Source organism: Halichoerus grypus, chromosome 15 (genome assembly GCF_964656455.1).
Source record: "Halichoerus grypus chromosome 15, mHalGry1.hap1.1, whole genome shotgun sequence".
Lineage (NCBI taxonomy): Eukaryota > Metazoa > Chordata > Mammalia > Carnivora > Phocidae > Halichoerus > Halichoerus grypus.
Genome location: NC_135726.1, coordinates 24,097,076 through 24,110,974, shown reverse-complemented (window position 1 = coordinate 24,110,974; position 13,899 = coordinate 24,097,076). Strand labels below are relative to the sequence as shown.

The window sequence follows — 13,899 nt, the reverse complement described above, 5'->3', positions numbered from 1 at the left end:
TCTTCCAAAAGCTCCCAAACAAACAAATGTGCATATAAATAAACAAAGCAACCCATTTTTCCACATATGTTTATGTTGATAAAGCAACAGCTATATAAATTTGTACAAATGAATGAACAACTAGAATCCATTGTAACACTTTCTCAGAGGGGCTTTAAAAATAACAACTGTCTACAAATTGTAATTTTCCACTTCTGGTCTTCAAGAAAAGCAAATGCTCTTCCTCTATGTGACTTCCATGAGGTCCAGACATTTGAAAGGTATGGTGATTTAAATCAAGCAGCCTTGATGCTGCAATTATTATGTAACAAGTTCTGTGTAGAAGAATGAAAGTGGAGGGGGGAGAAAATATTAGAAACAAGAATTCTACAGGAGGAAAATGAAGCCATAAAGTTAATATGGTTGCTGGAGAAACATGAGGAGGCAGAATAGATATTAGGGACTGTAGTGTAGAAAATATTTATGGGGACACCTGGGTGGCTCAGATGGTTAAGCGTCTGCCTTCGGCTCAGGTCATGATGCCAGGGTCCTGGGATCGAGTCCCGCATCGGGCTCCCTGCTAGGCAGGGAGCCTGCTTCTCCCTCTGCCGCTGCCTCTCTCTATCTCTCTCTCTGACGCTCATAAATAAATAAATAAAACAAAAAAAAAAAAATTAAAAAAAAAATTTATGAAGTAGATGGGTTTAGGTTTCCAGTTTGTACAGTCTGAATATCAGAATAGATATCAGAATATCAGAATAGAGCTGTCACTGTGGAGTGCTCAGCATGACAAGGACAAAGACAGGAGGACATTAAGACAGAGAGCAGTGAGAAGAAAGGACGCTGGCTCTAGGAGATGACCCAGAGAGCTAGACAGTGGTACACAGGGACCCCATGGGACTCATCAAGTCAGTCTCTCAGATTTCTCTCTGAAGAGTGAGGGATACCTTTAGGAGATTTTTAGTAGGGGATGAAAATTAGATCATTAAAAAAGATGAATTGGACATGTGTGTGAATGATAAATTAGCAGGTGGAAAGAATGAAGTCAATGAAACCAATTAAGGAACCATTGCAGTAACCAAGGGGCAAGTTTTTGTTTTGTTTTGTTTTGTTTGCTTTTTAGTAAAGATTTAGAGGACTCTGACAGGCACAAGGGGGAAATAGAACACAAAGGAGCACATACTTAAAAGGTGGAAGTAGTAGGTCCTACAATATATCTCCAGAGGTCAAAATTTGAAGAGATGTATGGACACATTTCAACTCAATATTTAAGACAGAACTCTCTCATACCTAGAGCTTTCCAAAACTGCAGTAAAGCTACCTAATTGGGTAATCTCCCTCATCACTGAAAGTTGTCAACCCAAGGTTGAAGGAAACCTGGAAAAAGAAGTATTATCTTAACTTCTGTATCCAGTGTGATTGGGCAGAAAGGTAATCAAAATCTTTCATGTTAATCATGCAGATATTTCATGACTGCATTCTGGAAGTGTGTCCTTAGATGGAGAGCTTAATAAACACAGAAAAAATATTAACAAGAATCTATAAGAAAACACCCTGCAAGTTTACTAAACTTGAGAGAGAGAGAGAGAGAGAGGGAAGGAGAGAATGAGAGAAAGACTATAAGCTAGATGTAATGCGTGTATTTTAAATCAGTGGTTTTAATTGAGGACATTTTTTATTCCTTAGGGGTCATTAATTAATGTCTGGAGACATTTTTGCTTTTCACAACTGGGGAGGTGTTACTAACATCTGAGAGGAAGAGGCAAGAGAGTCCCCCAGTCCTCACGCCAGAGGAAAAGAAAAGCATTATCTGGCCTCGGATGTTAGCAGTACTAAGGTGAGAAACCCTGCTTTAAGTGAAAAGGTACACAGCCACTCAATCAACATTCTTGTTTGGTTTGAAATTTTGTATGCTGTTGGTCATATATTGTGCTGATTTACTGGTCCACGTGCAAGGGATGCAGGAGCTAGGTTATTTCCCCAGTGCATGTGGTAAGTAAAGCATCAGAAATAAAATGTGTCTAAGAGATTAGAATAAGACTACATTCTTCTCGCTGTGAATGACTTTTTATTCTATTTCATTATTAAAATAGGTTGTTCTTCTCAGAGGCATAATATTACTTAGTGTGACATCTCATTTAAAATTGTCCTTGAGAACTGCAGATAATAATATTGTACCTGGCTTCCTAATTTGACTCAGAAGCTAAAAACCAACTGCATTTGTTAAGCATTTTATTTAAAATTGGTTAATGTGTGAAAAAGTCATAAATTAGAGTGACACCTTTCAAAAAGGCCTATTTAAATCACACCACAATAAAAGTATGCCTTACGTTCACCAGCAAATGTGTTATTAATATAAACCTTGTCGACTATTCCCTAAGAACGACTTTCTGACTGAACATTGTCAAGCACCTAGAAATGATTGTGTAGCAAAGGAGAGACTTTCCCTGTGGTACAGTCATTAGAAAAGACCTTAGAAATTGCCCAGTTTTGAATGATGAACTAGAGCTCAAGAAAGGGAGTCTAAAGACTCTTATTTGGTATGAGCAGTTTATTTGTAGACTAGAATCCAGGCATTCTGACTCCCAGCCTGCTACCGTCCTGCCAGGACTTCAGGATATCTCCATTTAAGAAGAGAACCCGTGTTTCAAGGGATTATCTAATGCAGATTCTCCCCAGCGTGGCATTTGTAGTCACTGGAACTGAATGGTGGTGAAGAAGAAAAAAAATTGCCATGACCCAAATAAGGCTTGGAAATATTGCATGCTCAAGCTTCACAATTGCACATCTAAATTCATTTTAATCAAAAGCATAGTTAAGAGACACTCAACTTTGTCTACAGTAAATTGACTATGGAACTGCAAGTTCATTGATCATCAGCTAATGTCCCATGGTCCGCAGCTTCATGCGAAACATAAAAACTGGCCAAACTCTAATGTTTTACACTTGGTCACTCTGTCTGACTTGACCTTCCCTTCTTTCCTTCGTGGTCTAGCCCCCACTTTCCCTGCAAGATCTCATATTGAGGCATATCCTCTGAGAAGCTTCCCTGTTCTTCCTCTGGTTTAGGTGACATTTCTCTACTTTTAACTATCCTGTGAAAATATCTATTACAAGACATTTCATACTATAATTTAATTGTGTTTTCTGTCCCACTAAAGGATATGGTCCTTGAATTGTTTTTCATCCCCAGCTTAGTGTCAATACTAAAGTAGATCCTTAATGAATGCAGTCTCAGTAAATAAAATTTGTAGTTTCTCTTCTAATATCTTTAAAAAAAGTACATTCCAAGCCTCCTTTGCAAATCTTATCTTTCCTTTCAGAAAATATTTCATTTTATTGTATTTAGGCCTTTCTGTTATTCTGTCAAAATTATGTTCAATTAATTGCACCATAGAATTTTTATCTGATGTCTTTCATATATACATTTACATATATGCATACACACAGATGCGTGCGTGCACACGCACACACACACACACGGGCACACAGTAGATTGGGACAGAAGAGGCCATGCTGTTCATAGGTTATTACATTTGGTCAGGTTCAATGTATCACTAATAAATATGTGAAACTCTGAAGAAAGATGATGATAATTGGTATTGTGGACAGAATGTCTACTTTGTGCCAAGCAGTATCCAGACATTTACAGATTTTTACCCCCAGGTCTTATAACCATCTTAAAAGTTAGCCAAATAGTGAAGAACAAGTTCTTTGAATTTGGATCTTTGCTTTGAATTTTTGACCTTCGAATTTATATTCTGTCATTGATATTCTGAAATATCAGTGTACTCGCCAATAATAATAATAATATCAAAGGGTTGTCATAAAAATTAAATTAGTGCCTTAAAAATCCTAGTACATGGAAGGGTATCAGCATTTATTGAATATTTGTTTTGTCCCTTTTTCATTATTATTGTTACCTAGAGAATTTAAGACCAGTCAAAATCCTCTCTCTTAAATCCTTTATATTTGAGTTGAACAAATCAATTTTCATTTAATTATGTATTTTAAGAATATTCTATTTAATTGCCAAAACAACAGGAATTAGAGGAGTGGTTTGGTTGACTTTAATTTCACTAACCTGTTTCTCATTCTTTTCTTGAAGCAGGGATCTGTTTAAATTTTGTCAAATTTATGGTTCTTTGAAAAGATAGGTGTTCCTAATTCATCTGCCTCTGCGTGTCAGCCTATAGGACCTATCACTCTAATCCTGTAGTGCTTTGACAGGCTTACAATCTAAGAATGAAATGATTGAGGAGAGATAGGATGGATATGCTCAGTGGTGTAAACACAGGGATAAGGAAAAGCAGTGTGGCTCTGCCCTAAATGTGATAAATTTCAGTAGCTAGGCTTCAAATTTATTACGTTTAATTCTTTCCAGATTGATTTAAAGTAACTTTCTTTGTTCTGGTGTTTCCCCTCTAGCACCAATGGACTGACTCATGTATTATGACACTCCATTAAGTACTATGACATGGCATATGAACCCAGCTCCTGGACCTTCCACTTGACCAGTGCCCCACCCATACACCATAATGCAGGTGGCCAATGACTGCCCCCCTTTGCCTCACTTCTACTGTTTGTGGAGGTGTTTGAGTGGACATGTTTGTGAACATGTGGATTTATCATATGTTTTAAACTGTGGCTCTTACTCTTGAACTTGGATTTCTCCTTTTGACCCTTGGCCCTCTCTATGGATTTAGCTTGTTCTCAATCAGAATGCTTTTGTGTAAAATACTTGTACCCAGCACTAGGTTATGGTCTCACTCTAGCCCCATGCAACACAAGGGGATTCTGAAGGATCACCCCGCCAATCCATGATGTTTCTCTGGTGTAGTACTCCAGCATGACAATGCATAGGTGCAAATCAAATATATCTTTAAAGACCTCTCTGAACAATTTAACAGCTTTCCCTGGAAGCCCAGTTCAGTATTTAACTGTCTTCCCTGCTCTCACAGACCTTCTTATCTCTAGTTTCAGGCTTTTCTGTAACTAATGTGTCACTGTCACCCTTCAAGGGAATATGGGAGAAATTAAGTAAGGGGCAGTATCCTGTAGTACAGTGGATCTCCAAGGGTGGTTTGTGGATCACTAGCAGCAACCATCTGGGAACTTGTTAGAAATGCAAATTTTTTACTCCCACCCCAGACCCACTGAATCAGAAATTCGTGTCTAACACTGTGTCCTTCAGAAAAGTCACTGGGTGATTCTAAGGCCTGCTAAAGTTTTAGAAACACTGATGTAGTGGCTACAAGTACAGATTCTTCATTCAAATAAACTCACCTCACTGATTTTAGCTATGGGCTGTAGAAAGATATTAAACAACTTGGTACTACTGTTTTCTCATGCAAAATGCAGATAATAATGGAACTGACATTATAGGATGATGAAGTATAAATAATTAATATAGGTAATGCACTCAAAAAGTTGCCTGCTACGTAGTAGAGTGTTCGATAATTATAGCAAAGACCAAGAGAAGGCATTGACAACAGATTGCAAATGTTAGGGAGGTGAATGAAATGCCAATATTCCTGAAATTTCTTCAGATTTTCACATTATTGTTAGTATTTTCAGTAATTCTGCTCTATTTACTTTCTGCCTAGAATGAGAGACATGATTTGTTTTTTTAGTTGTCAGATAGAACTGCCCCTTCATTTCAAGTGAAAGTTAGAATGAGAAAGAAGTGTGGGGTGGTTTTTTTTTTTTTTTGGTTATTAAATATTACTCTGTCTTAGAAGTGGAAAGTAAAACTGCAATCATTGAGTGCTGGGTGTTATGGAATCAAGAGTCTTCTCTTTGGAAGAGCCCTAGAGATCAGCTATTGTAATAACCTGACAAACACATGAATTTCCTCAAAAGTATGTCCAACCAGACTTTGTCATCCAACACATCTTTAGTGAGGGGAGTTTCTCCACATGACAAAGCAAGGTGTCACTCATCGGACCTTTTAAGTTGTCAGAATACAAGGAAACATCCATTCCCTTTAGTCTCTGTCCCTTCATATGCAATTTGCAGGACAAAGTACGAGTGAATTAACCTCCAAGATCCTCTGATGATCTCTACAAGGGAGATAAGCGTGTCAATCTTGCAAGCATATCCTAAGGATTCAGTGAGAAGACACACGTAGAGTAGAGCACTGAGATATTGCTCAATAAGTGATGTCTCTCTGAAGAGAAACTTCTGCAAGATAGTAGGCTACGACATGAGACCAAAAGTCTCTACTTCTCTAAGGCAGATGTTTGTGTTAGGCATGGTTTTAATATGGGAGACCAGACATAGAAAAGGTAGTGAGTCTTACTGGAAGGGATTTAGGTTCAAGAAAAAGTTCGTAACGACCAATGTGTATTTTATAGCTACAATAGGTTTGTTTGCTGACAGTCCTTTCCTTGACAGCTCTCATCGCGATTTATGAGAGTGTCTTATTTTTGGCAATATTAGAATGTGATTTCCAAGTTTGCCTGCTTATTTAATCTTTCCTACTCCTTGATATAGCTCTTCCCACTTGTGTTTGCAAGTGTTTGGATGTCACCTTTTTGTTAATTAACTCCTTTATTTTTTCTGTCTCTTTTTTGTGTACTCTGCAGGTTGCCTTTTTTTTTTTTTTTTGGTTTCCTAGTGACAGCTTCCTTTCAGTTCCTCTTCTGTGTTTGCCTTTCCTGAGAAGGAGCCAGTGTCAAAATGTTAGCTCAGTCGAGTTTCCCATTACCAGCTCTGCAAGTCCCCAGGCCCCTACTGTATTTAGCAGTCTAGGAGCTATTATAACCCAGACATCATTTTCAAATTGTCATGTAAATACATTCACAAGGCTCAAGAAAATAGGAAAAATACAGACACCTGTGAAATAATGATTGCTGTTGCCTTACCTCATGCCCACTCCGTGTTAGAGATATCCAGAGCCTTTCTTTGGAAGCTGATACAGCTGTGCTTTAACTGTGAAATTAATTATCAGCTAGTAGGGTTAAGGACTTAAGGTGTGAAAATTGCTGGTTGACAAAAGCTGTGGCTCCATTACATCTTAAAACTGAAGGAGATAAAGTGAACCAGTCTCAAAACCTTCAGTTTATTAGTCTGTAAACAAATACCCCTGGAGGGTGTCTCATAGGGAAGTTAGTTGAGTAACAACAACAGCAACAAAATAAAAACGAAATAGGCAACTTCTACATGTAGTATCTTCTTAGACCTTCAGTGTTTTTAAGCAGATATCTGGGCATTAATTGCCAGGCATTCATTTCTCAGAAAACAAGCTGGTTAGGTTAGCCGAGATGGAAATATGTGACCTGTCTCACGGTGGGACTTTGGGGAATTGGCCTTTCCCAACTGTGTGGTCCTGGTGAAGTTCAACAGACTAACTCATCTTTCCAGCTCAGCGATTGGTACCAGCAGGACATCTGACCAAAGAAACATGAATGAGACACTACTTGATATTTGATAAAATGATGTTCTATTCTGTGTTGAAAGTTGTTAAGATGCTTGGCTTACAGTTGTCAACAGTTATCTTTCCCTCTTCCTGGTGAATGCTTCTATCCAAAGAGAAGCCAATAGAGAGAGGGAAACACAGAGGACACTTGGAGAGAGAAATACAGGGCCCCTGATAAAATGGTCAGAGCCTTTGGGCTCCAGCCATACCTAAGCCAGCTTTGTCTCTGGACTTGAAAGTTTCATGAGTCAATAAATTCATTTTTATTTGAGCTCTCTCAGCTGGGTTTCTGACCCTTGCTACCAAAGACTTCTGACTAATATAGAAGCCCTATTAAGAGCTCTCTCAGTTCCAAGGTAAGCTATTCTTTTTTGAGTGCCTAAATATGATAAACCTATAACAGGCATTGGGGTACAAAGATACCTGACACACACCTTGACTTCAATGACCTGGTCCTCTTATTGCAAATATAGGGCATATTATACAAATAGACCCCTGGTGTACTGGAGGGTAAAAATAATGGTTAAATAAAGGAAAAGGAAATACGTACTAAGATCTGAGAAAACTGAGTTTAGCAAATGGAAGCTAAGAAATAAAACTATGACAGTGTTGCTTTACAAAAGGATTCAAAAAGCTTCATAAGTTAGTACAAGGAACTCTTCAAGGGGAACTAAACATTTATTTAAATGAACTGAGACGTTGGGATAAGACATAACTGAAATATCAGTTATAATGACTTGGATTAGTGGCAGGCATCATGATAATTATGATGGAAATTATATTTTACATTTTCTGGCTATCCACAGACTTCTGGATACCTGTACCCCTCAGTCTGCCCCGTCTTCCTCTACCTTGGGAACTCCTATTGTTGTATTAAAAACTGCTCGTACATGTGCTCTCTTCTCTGAAAACTTCACCTAGTGAATTTTTGATCTTCTGAACCATTTAGCTGTTTACGTAATTTTTATGCATATAGGTTCCTACCCTCAAGGAGTTGATATTGTGTGTGCAGTTTCCTGATTTGCATTGAGTCTCCTCCTGTTTTTTATTTGGGGCACATATTTTACTTGGGATATTTTCTGTGCCTATAACCAGTTACTCTGTGCAGTTATTGCTTTAAAAAATTTTAATAGGTTATGATTGTTTTCACATATAGTGACTAAGCCAGTATATATTTGTCTTTTTGTTGGGTATTCATCTAAGAGGTGTGTCTCTTAGACCTTAACTAAAGAGGAAGCCTAACCATTCCTCTTGGTGATATTTCTCTTTCTCTCTCTCTCCTTTGGAGACCTCATGGAGAATAAGACCAATGAACTACGAAAGTTAGTGTTCATGACAAAGTCACATCTAGGCTAGACACAGTTTTATTTCCTGTTCACTCTATACATATCTCTTTCATTAACCGTATTCATCGACTTTTGAAAGTTCCAATGTATCTTAGCAGAGTTATCAAAGGCATTAAATAGTAAATAATTCATGTGGATTTTGCCCACTTTTGATGAAGATCTTTAAAAAGTGCACAGAATAGGGGCACCTGGGTGGCTCAGTCAGTTAAGCATCTGCCTTTGGCTCAGGTTCTGGTGTCAGGGTCCTGGGATCGAGCCCCACGTTGGGCTCCCTGCTCAGTAGGGAATCTGCTTCTCCTCCTCCTCTGCCTCACCCCCCCCTGCTGGTGCTCTCTCTCTCTCTCAAAGAAATAAATAAGTATAATCTTTTTTAAAAAGTGCACAGAATACAAAAGGAGACAATGGTGGTACAAGAAGTAGAAAAAAGAATGAGATCCTGCTTGAGGAGAAGGGGAGATTAAGAGCAACAGAATTTGGAACACTTGCTCGAGCTGCTCTTTCCCACAGATACTGCCCCTTGGCTGATAACTCTTGAAGGTTTTAGGTTTTATGTTACCAAGGGATGCCCTATGCCTGATGACAGTCATGCATTCTTGATTAATTTATGCATCCATTCACTCATTCAGTAAATATTGAGTGCTAACGTCATACTAGGTACTACTATAAACATTGAGGTAGAGTCATTAACAAGTTAGACATGGTTGCTTACGTCACCGCGCTTAAAATTCTAATAAGGAAGAGGATCTGTAAATAAGTAAACACGTAAATAAGGAAAGTAGTCTTTCTATTGCATATAAAAATATGTATTGCATTCTGTAAACAGAATAATGTGATGAAGACTACATATAAAATGGGAGAGGGCCCTCCAGGATGTGGTATTTAAGCTGATGTGCAAAGGGTGAGGAGGAGTCAGTAATTTCAACAGTCAGAATAAAAGCTATCTAAGAAAAGGTAACAGCAAGTACAAATGCACCACCATTGCAAAGGGGCTTGAAGCTCAAGAATCCAAAAGGAAGCCAATGGGCCTGCACTGTGCTCAGCCAGCAGGGTTGGCATTGGGGAGCTTGGGGACCTCATCCATGAGAGGCAAGATCTTGCATGGCTTTGAAAGCCTTGAGCAGAGTTTGATTTCAATTAAATGGTACTAGAAACATTAAACTTTTTAAAAGAATGGCATGAACAGTATTTTCAAAATATCACTGTGGTAATTCTGTGGAGGATGGTTCACGATAGGAGAAGTGGAAGAGGGGAGATTTGAGTTTCTTGGACAAAGGTGAGAATGGACAGTAGTGAATGTATGTTTTCGAGGTAGATACGTTATGGGTTCAGTTTGGTAATCTTATCTGGTCCCTTTCCAATCTATTTAAACCTTAGAAAGTTTCTTGATGTTGAAATGTAAATATACAAGACTAATGATACAGCTGTACAACTAACAAGGTGTGTTCCTATTTAGGTAATGTCTTATACAGATATTAGCTATTGCTGTAACATAATTACCTACATAATTGCTCTTTTTGAGAAAAATAAGAATTGCCCTATGATACCAGGTGCCAGGCTTATAATTTCCTGTCTTTCAAGGTAGTAGAGCTTTGCCTCTGACAGAGTTCAGTCCTAAGAATAGGTACTGCTTCAAAAAAATGCTGTTCCAGGATATCCTCTATGCCAACCTCCTACCCTGAAATTCCAACCCTTTTTCTTTGATCTAGGATTATCCATGGTCCAGTGACTTCTAATGTCATTGCTGGCAATTAATAATTGCTGCTTTGGAGAGAGTTCTCTCCCAACTTACAGTGACCCTGCCTGCGCTTCATGCTAATCCCCTCATCCCTTCAAGGATTCTGACCCCAGTCCATTTCCTCTGTTCGTCCTTTGTAGCTCAGAGTCCCCCAACACTACGGAAGCTGAGGCAGGTCAGATCTCAGCACTCATCTGCTCACTTGAACATGGGTCAACATTCTTGCCTCACAAACACCATTGCTACTGTTTGTCTTTCTTCTGAATGTCACTTTGGGGACTAAGTCTCCTGAAAATAGTTGGCCAGACCCTGCTTCACTTTGCTCTGTCGATATGTCTAAGAACACTTCCTGGAGTTAGTTTTATGTCCAGATGCAGATGGTAATGGACTGACCTTTCTAAGGGAGAGGCTGTTCAATGAAAAGATAATATATACCATAGAGCTGTCACTAAGGCATAATTATAACAACGACACAAAACTGAATTTATAGGGCCCCAGATGTTCACATTTATTTCTAGTGTCTTAAGATGGAGCATTCTTCTACCTTTTCTGAATGGTGTACAGCCAAACCTTATTTTTTAGATCTTTTCTAGCTCTTACTGATGGAATGCCTTATGCCTTGGTCAAGTGTTGAAGAAATACTCATCATACCAAGCCACCGGCAGGGACTTTAAAATCATACTAAGGATTTGGAATTTATCTATTGATAGTAGAAAACCTTTAAAAGGCTAAAATAAAAATGAGTTTATGTCCTTCGAAAAGTGTTCTAACTTTCTACCTGTTCACTCCTGTGTTTAAGGAGCTTTGAATTACATATGACAAAGCATCTAAGGGTTTGGCTGATAGCAGTTTTATTTTTTAAGGGAACAGTTCTTGGTATTAGTTATGCACTTTAATATCCATTAATGTTTGGTTATTTCTTTTTTTTTTTTAAAGATTTTATTTATTTATGTGACAGAGAGAGACACAGCGAGAGAGGGAACACAAGCAGGGGAGTGGGAGAGGGAGAAGCAGGCTTCCCGCAGAGCAGGGAGCCCGATGCGGGGCTCGATCCCAGGACCCTGGGATCATGACCTGAGCTGAAGGCAGACGCTTAACGACTGAGCCACCCAGGCGCCCCAATGTTTGGTTATTTCTTTATACATTTTATTTATGTATTTCAGCCCTTTGAATTAAATTACTCAAAACCTCTATTAGTTTCACTTTGAGTTACTTGATCTGTCCAAAGCTGAGAAAGTTGTATTGAAGTCATATTCCATTTTCAAAGAGCTTTTACTTAATTTATTTTGATTCAGTATTTTGTTACCTAATGATTTATGACTCTTAAGTCCATTATGAATTGTACCTTTTATCAATATGAAATGATGTTTCCCTCCTATCTAATGCTGTTCAGCTTTGATTTTCATTTATTCTGAAATAATATCTCAATTATTTGCCAGTCATTTTAACATTTTTGTAACTAGCATATTTTTGGATTAGGCAAGTATATAATCTGAAAATGCTTAATGCAACTGACATGTTCAGAAACCATTTTCATCTTTTGTCATGATTAATATAGATCTCCAGAAATTAGGTGAAAAATTTTGATATATATATATGTGATATATATTTATTATATATGTGATTAGATATATATATTATATATCACATATATTATATATATATATATATAATCACATTTTCCTTCATCTTTAGTAAGTACTCTTCTGTAACATATAATCTTAGTGAAAAATTGAGCTAACAGAGGTATTGGCGAATTTGTATAGAACAACTATTTTCCTATTTCTATGTTAGTCAGAGGAGGGTAGACTATTCTGTAGTCATAGGATAAAAGGAACGAAGGAAGCAAGGAAGGAAAGGAGGGTGGGGGAAGGAGGAAAGGAAGAAAGGAAAGAAGGAAGGAAAAAAGGAAAAAAGGAAGGAAGGAAGAAGGAAAGATGAAAGAACCTCAGTGACTTAACACAGTAAAGGACTTTGTTGTTGTTATGGCACAGTGTGATTCAGAGTATTTCTCTTCCAAATGGTGACTCAGAGATCCAGGCTCGTCTTCCTCTTGTTGTTGTGCTACCGCCTGGGCTGTGTGGCTCCCAAGTTGCTAGAGAGCAGAGGACTCTATAATAAACAGGGCGACCACCCACCTTTCTTACTCTACATCCCCTTTACGTGTTTGCTTATTTCGTGGGAGAGCTTCTTAGTTTGTCTGCTCTGCTATTAATCCAATTTGATGCCATGTCGGTTCCTTTTTTGGTCTGTTTGCATACATAAATTCTTCTGTTGCATTTTCAGTTCCCTTACAGTTTTTTTCCCCCCTGCCATCATACAGCTGTCTTTTTTCCTCCTAATGGCACATTGTTATCCCATAGATGAAGTGCTGAAGAGAGAAATTTTATAGACTTTTATAGAGACTGAGGCATTTCAGATTCTTTGGAAAATGTCAGACATTTCCTTAAATTTTCTTCTAGTTTTAATTGTAGTTTTGGTTGAATGATAAGATCATCTGAGTCTTCATGATGACGTGCTGTTCTTTTTCTCAAGCTCAGAGAGCTCATTTTTTTCCCCATCTCCTGGCTCTGCAGAAATTGAGGAGTGATCCAAACTGACTCAGTTGTGTGTACAGGTGTGTGAATCAGTCTTGATTCTGATTTCGTCAGATGCCTCTTTGCCCTGCTTCCTTCTCTCACCTCTGACTCCAGCTGAAGATAAAGTTCTCGGTGGCCCCACCTCCCTTTGTTCTGATGGCTTCTTGCCTCACTCATGAGTTTTGCTATCTTTCTTTGGGCTTCGTGGATGCCAATGTCATGTCACGACTCAGAATCGTGAGGTGTGAATACTCTTTAACATTACTTTTTTAAAAATGGGAAATAGGGGCCCCTGGGTGGCTTAGTCGGTTAAGCATCTGCCTTTGGCTCAGGTCATGGTCTCAGGTCCTGGGATTGAGCCCTGCATCTATCAGGATCCCTGCTCAGCGGGGAGTCTGCTTCTCCCTCCCTCTCTGCCCCTGCTCCTGTGCTTTCTCTCTCTTGCTCAAAAATAAATAAATGCTTCATTCTCCAGTTGCCAATTCTGAGAGTGTTTGTTTCCTTTGAAAGGTAAACAGATTTTAGAGAGTGAGATCTGGTTCCAGTTACCCATGTGCTACTTGACTTAATAAAACACACGTGTGGGGCGCCTGGGTGGCTCAGTTGGTTAAAGGTCCAACTCTTGGTTTTGGCTCAGGTCATGATCTCAAGGTTGTGAGATTGAGCCCCGTGTCAGGCTCCACGCTGGACAGGGAGTCTGCTTGGGATTCTCTCTCTCCCTCTCCTTTTGCCCCTCTCACTCTTGCTCTCTTGTTCTCTCTCAAATAAATAAATCTTAAAACACACACACACACACACACACACACACACACACACACTTGCATTGCCTTTTTCTTTCCT

The 13,899-nt window shown here is 38.7% G+C and overlaps 1 pseudogene across 1 annotated transcript in view; it reads left to right on the top strand.

Moving 5' to 3' along the window:
- The window catches only part of LOC118530257 (small ribosomal subunit protein uS19 pseudogene), a 266,142-nt pseudogene that overhangs the window by 121,159 nt on the left and 131,084 nt on the right, over positions 1-13,899 (top strand). Inside the window, exon 2 of the transcript XR_013444140.1 lies at positions 1,666-1,816. The product of XR_013444140.1 is annotated as a small ribosomal subunit protein uS19 pseudogene (transcript). The remainder of the gene's footprint in view (positions 1-1,665; positions 1,817-13,899) is intronic.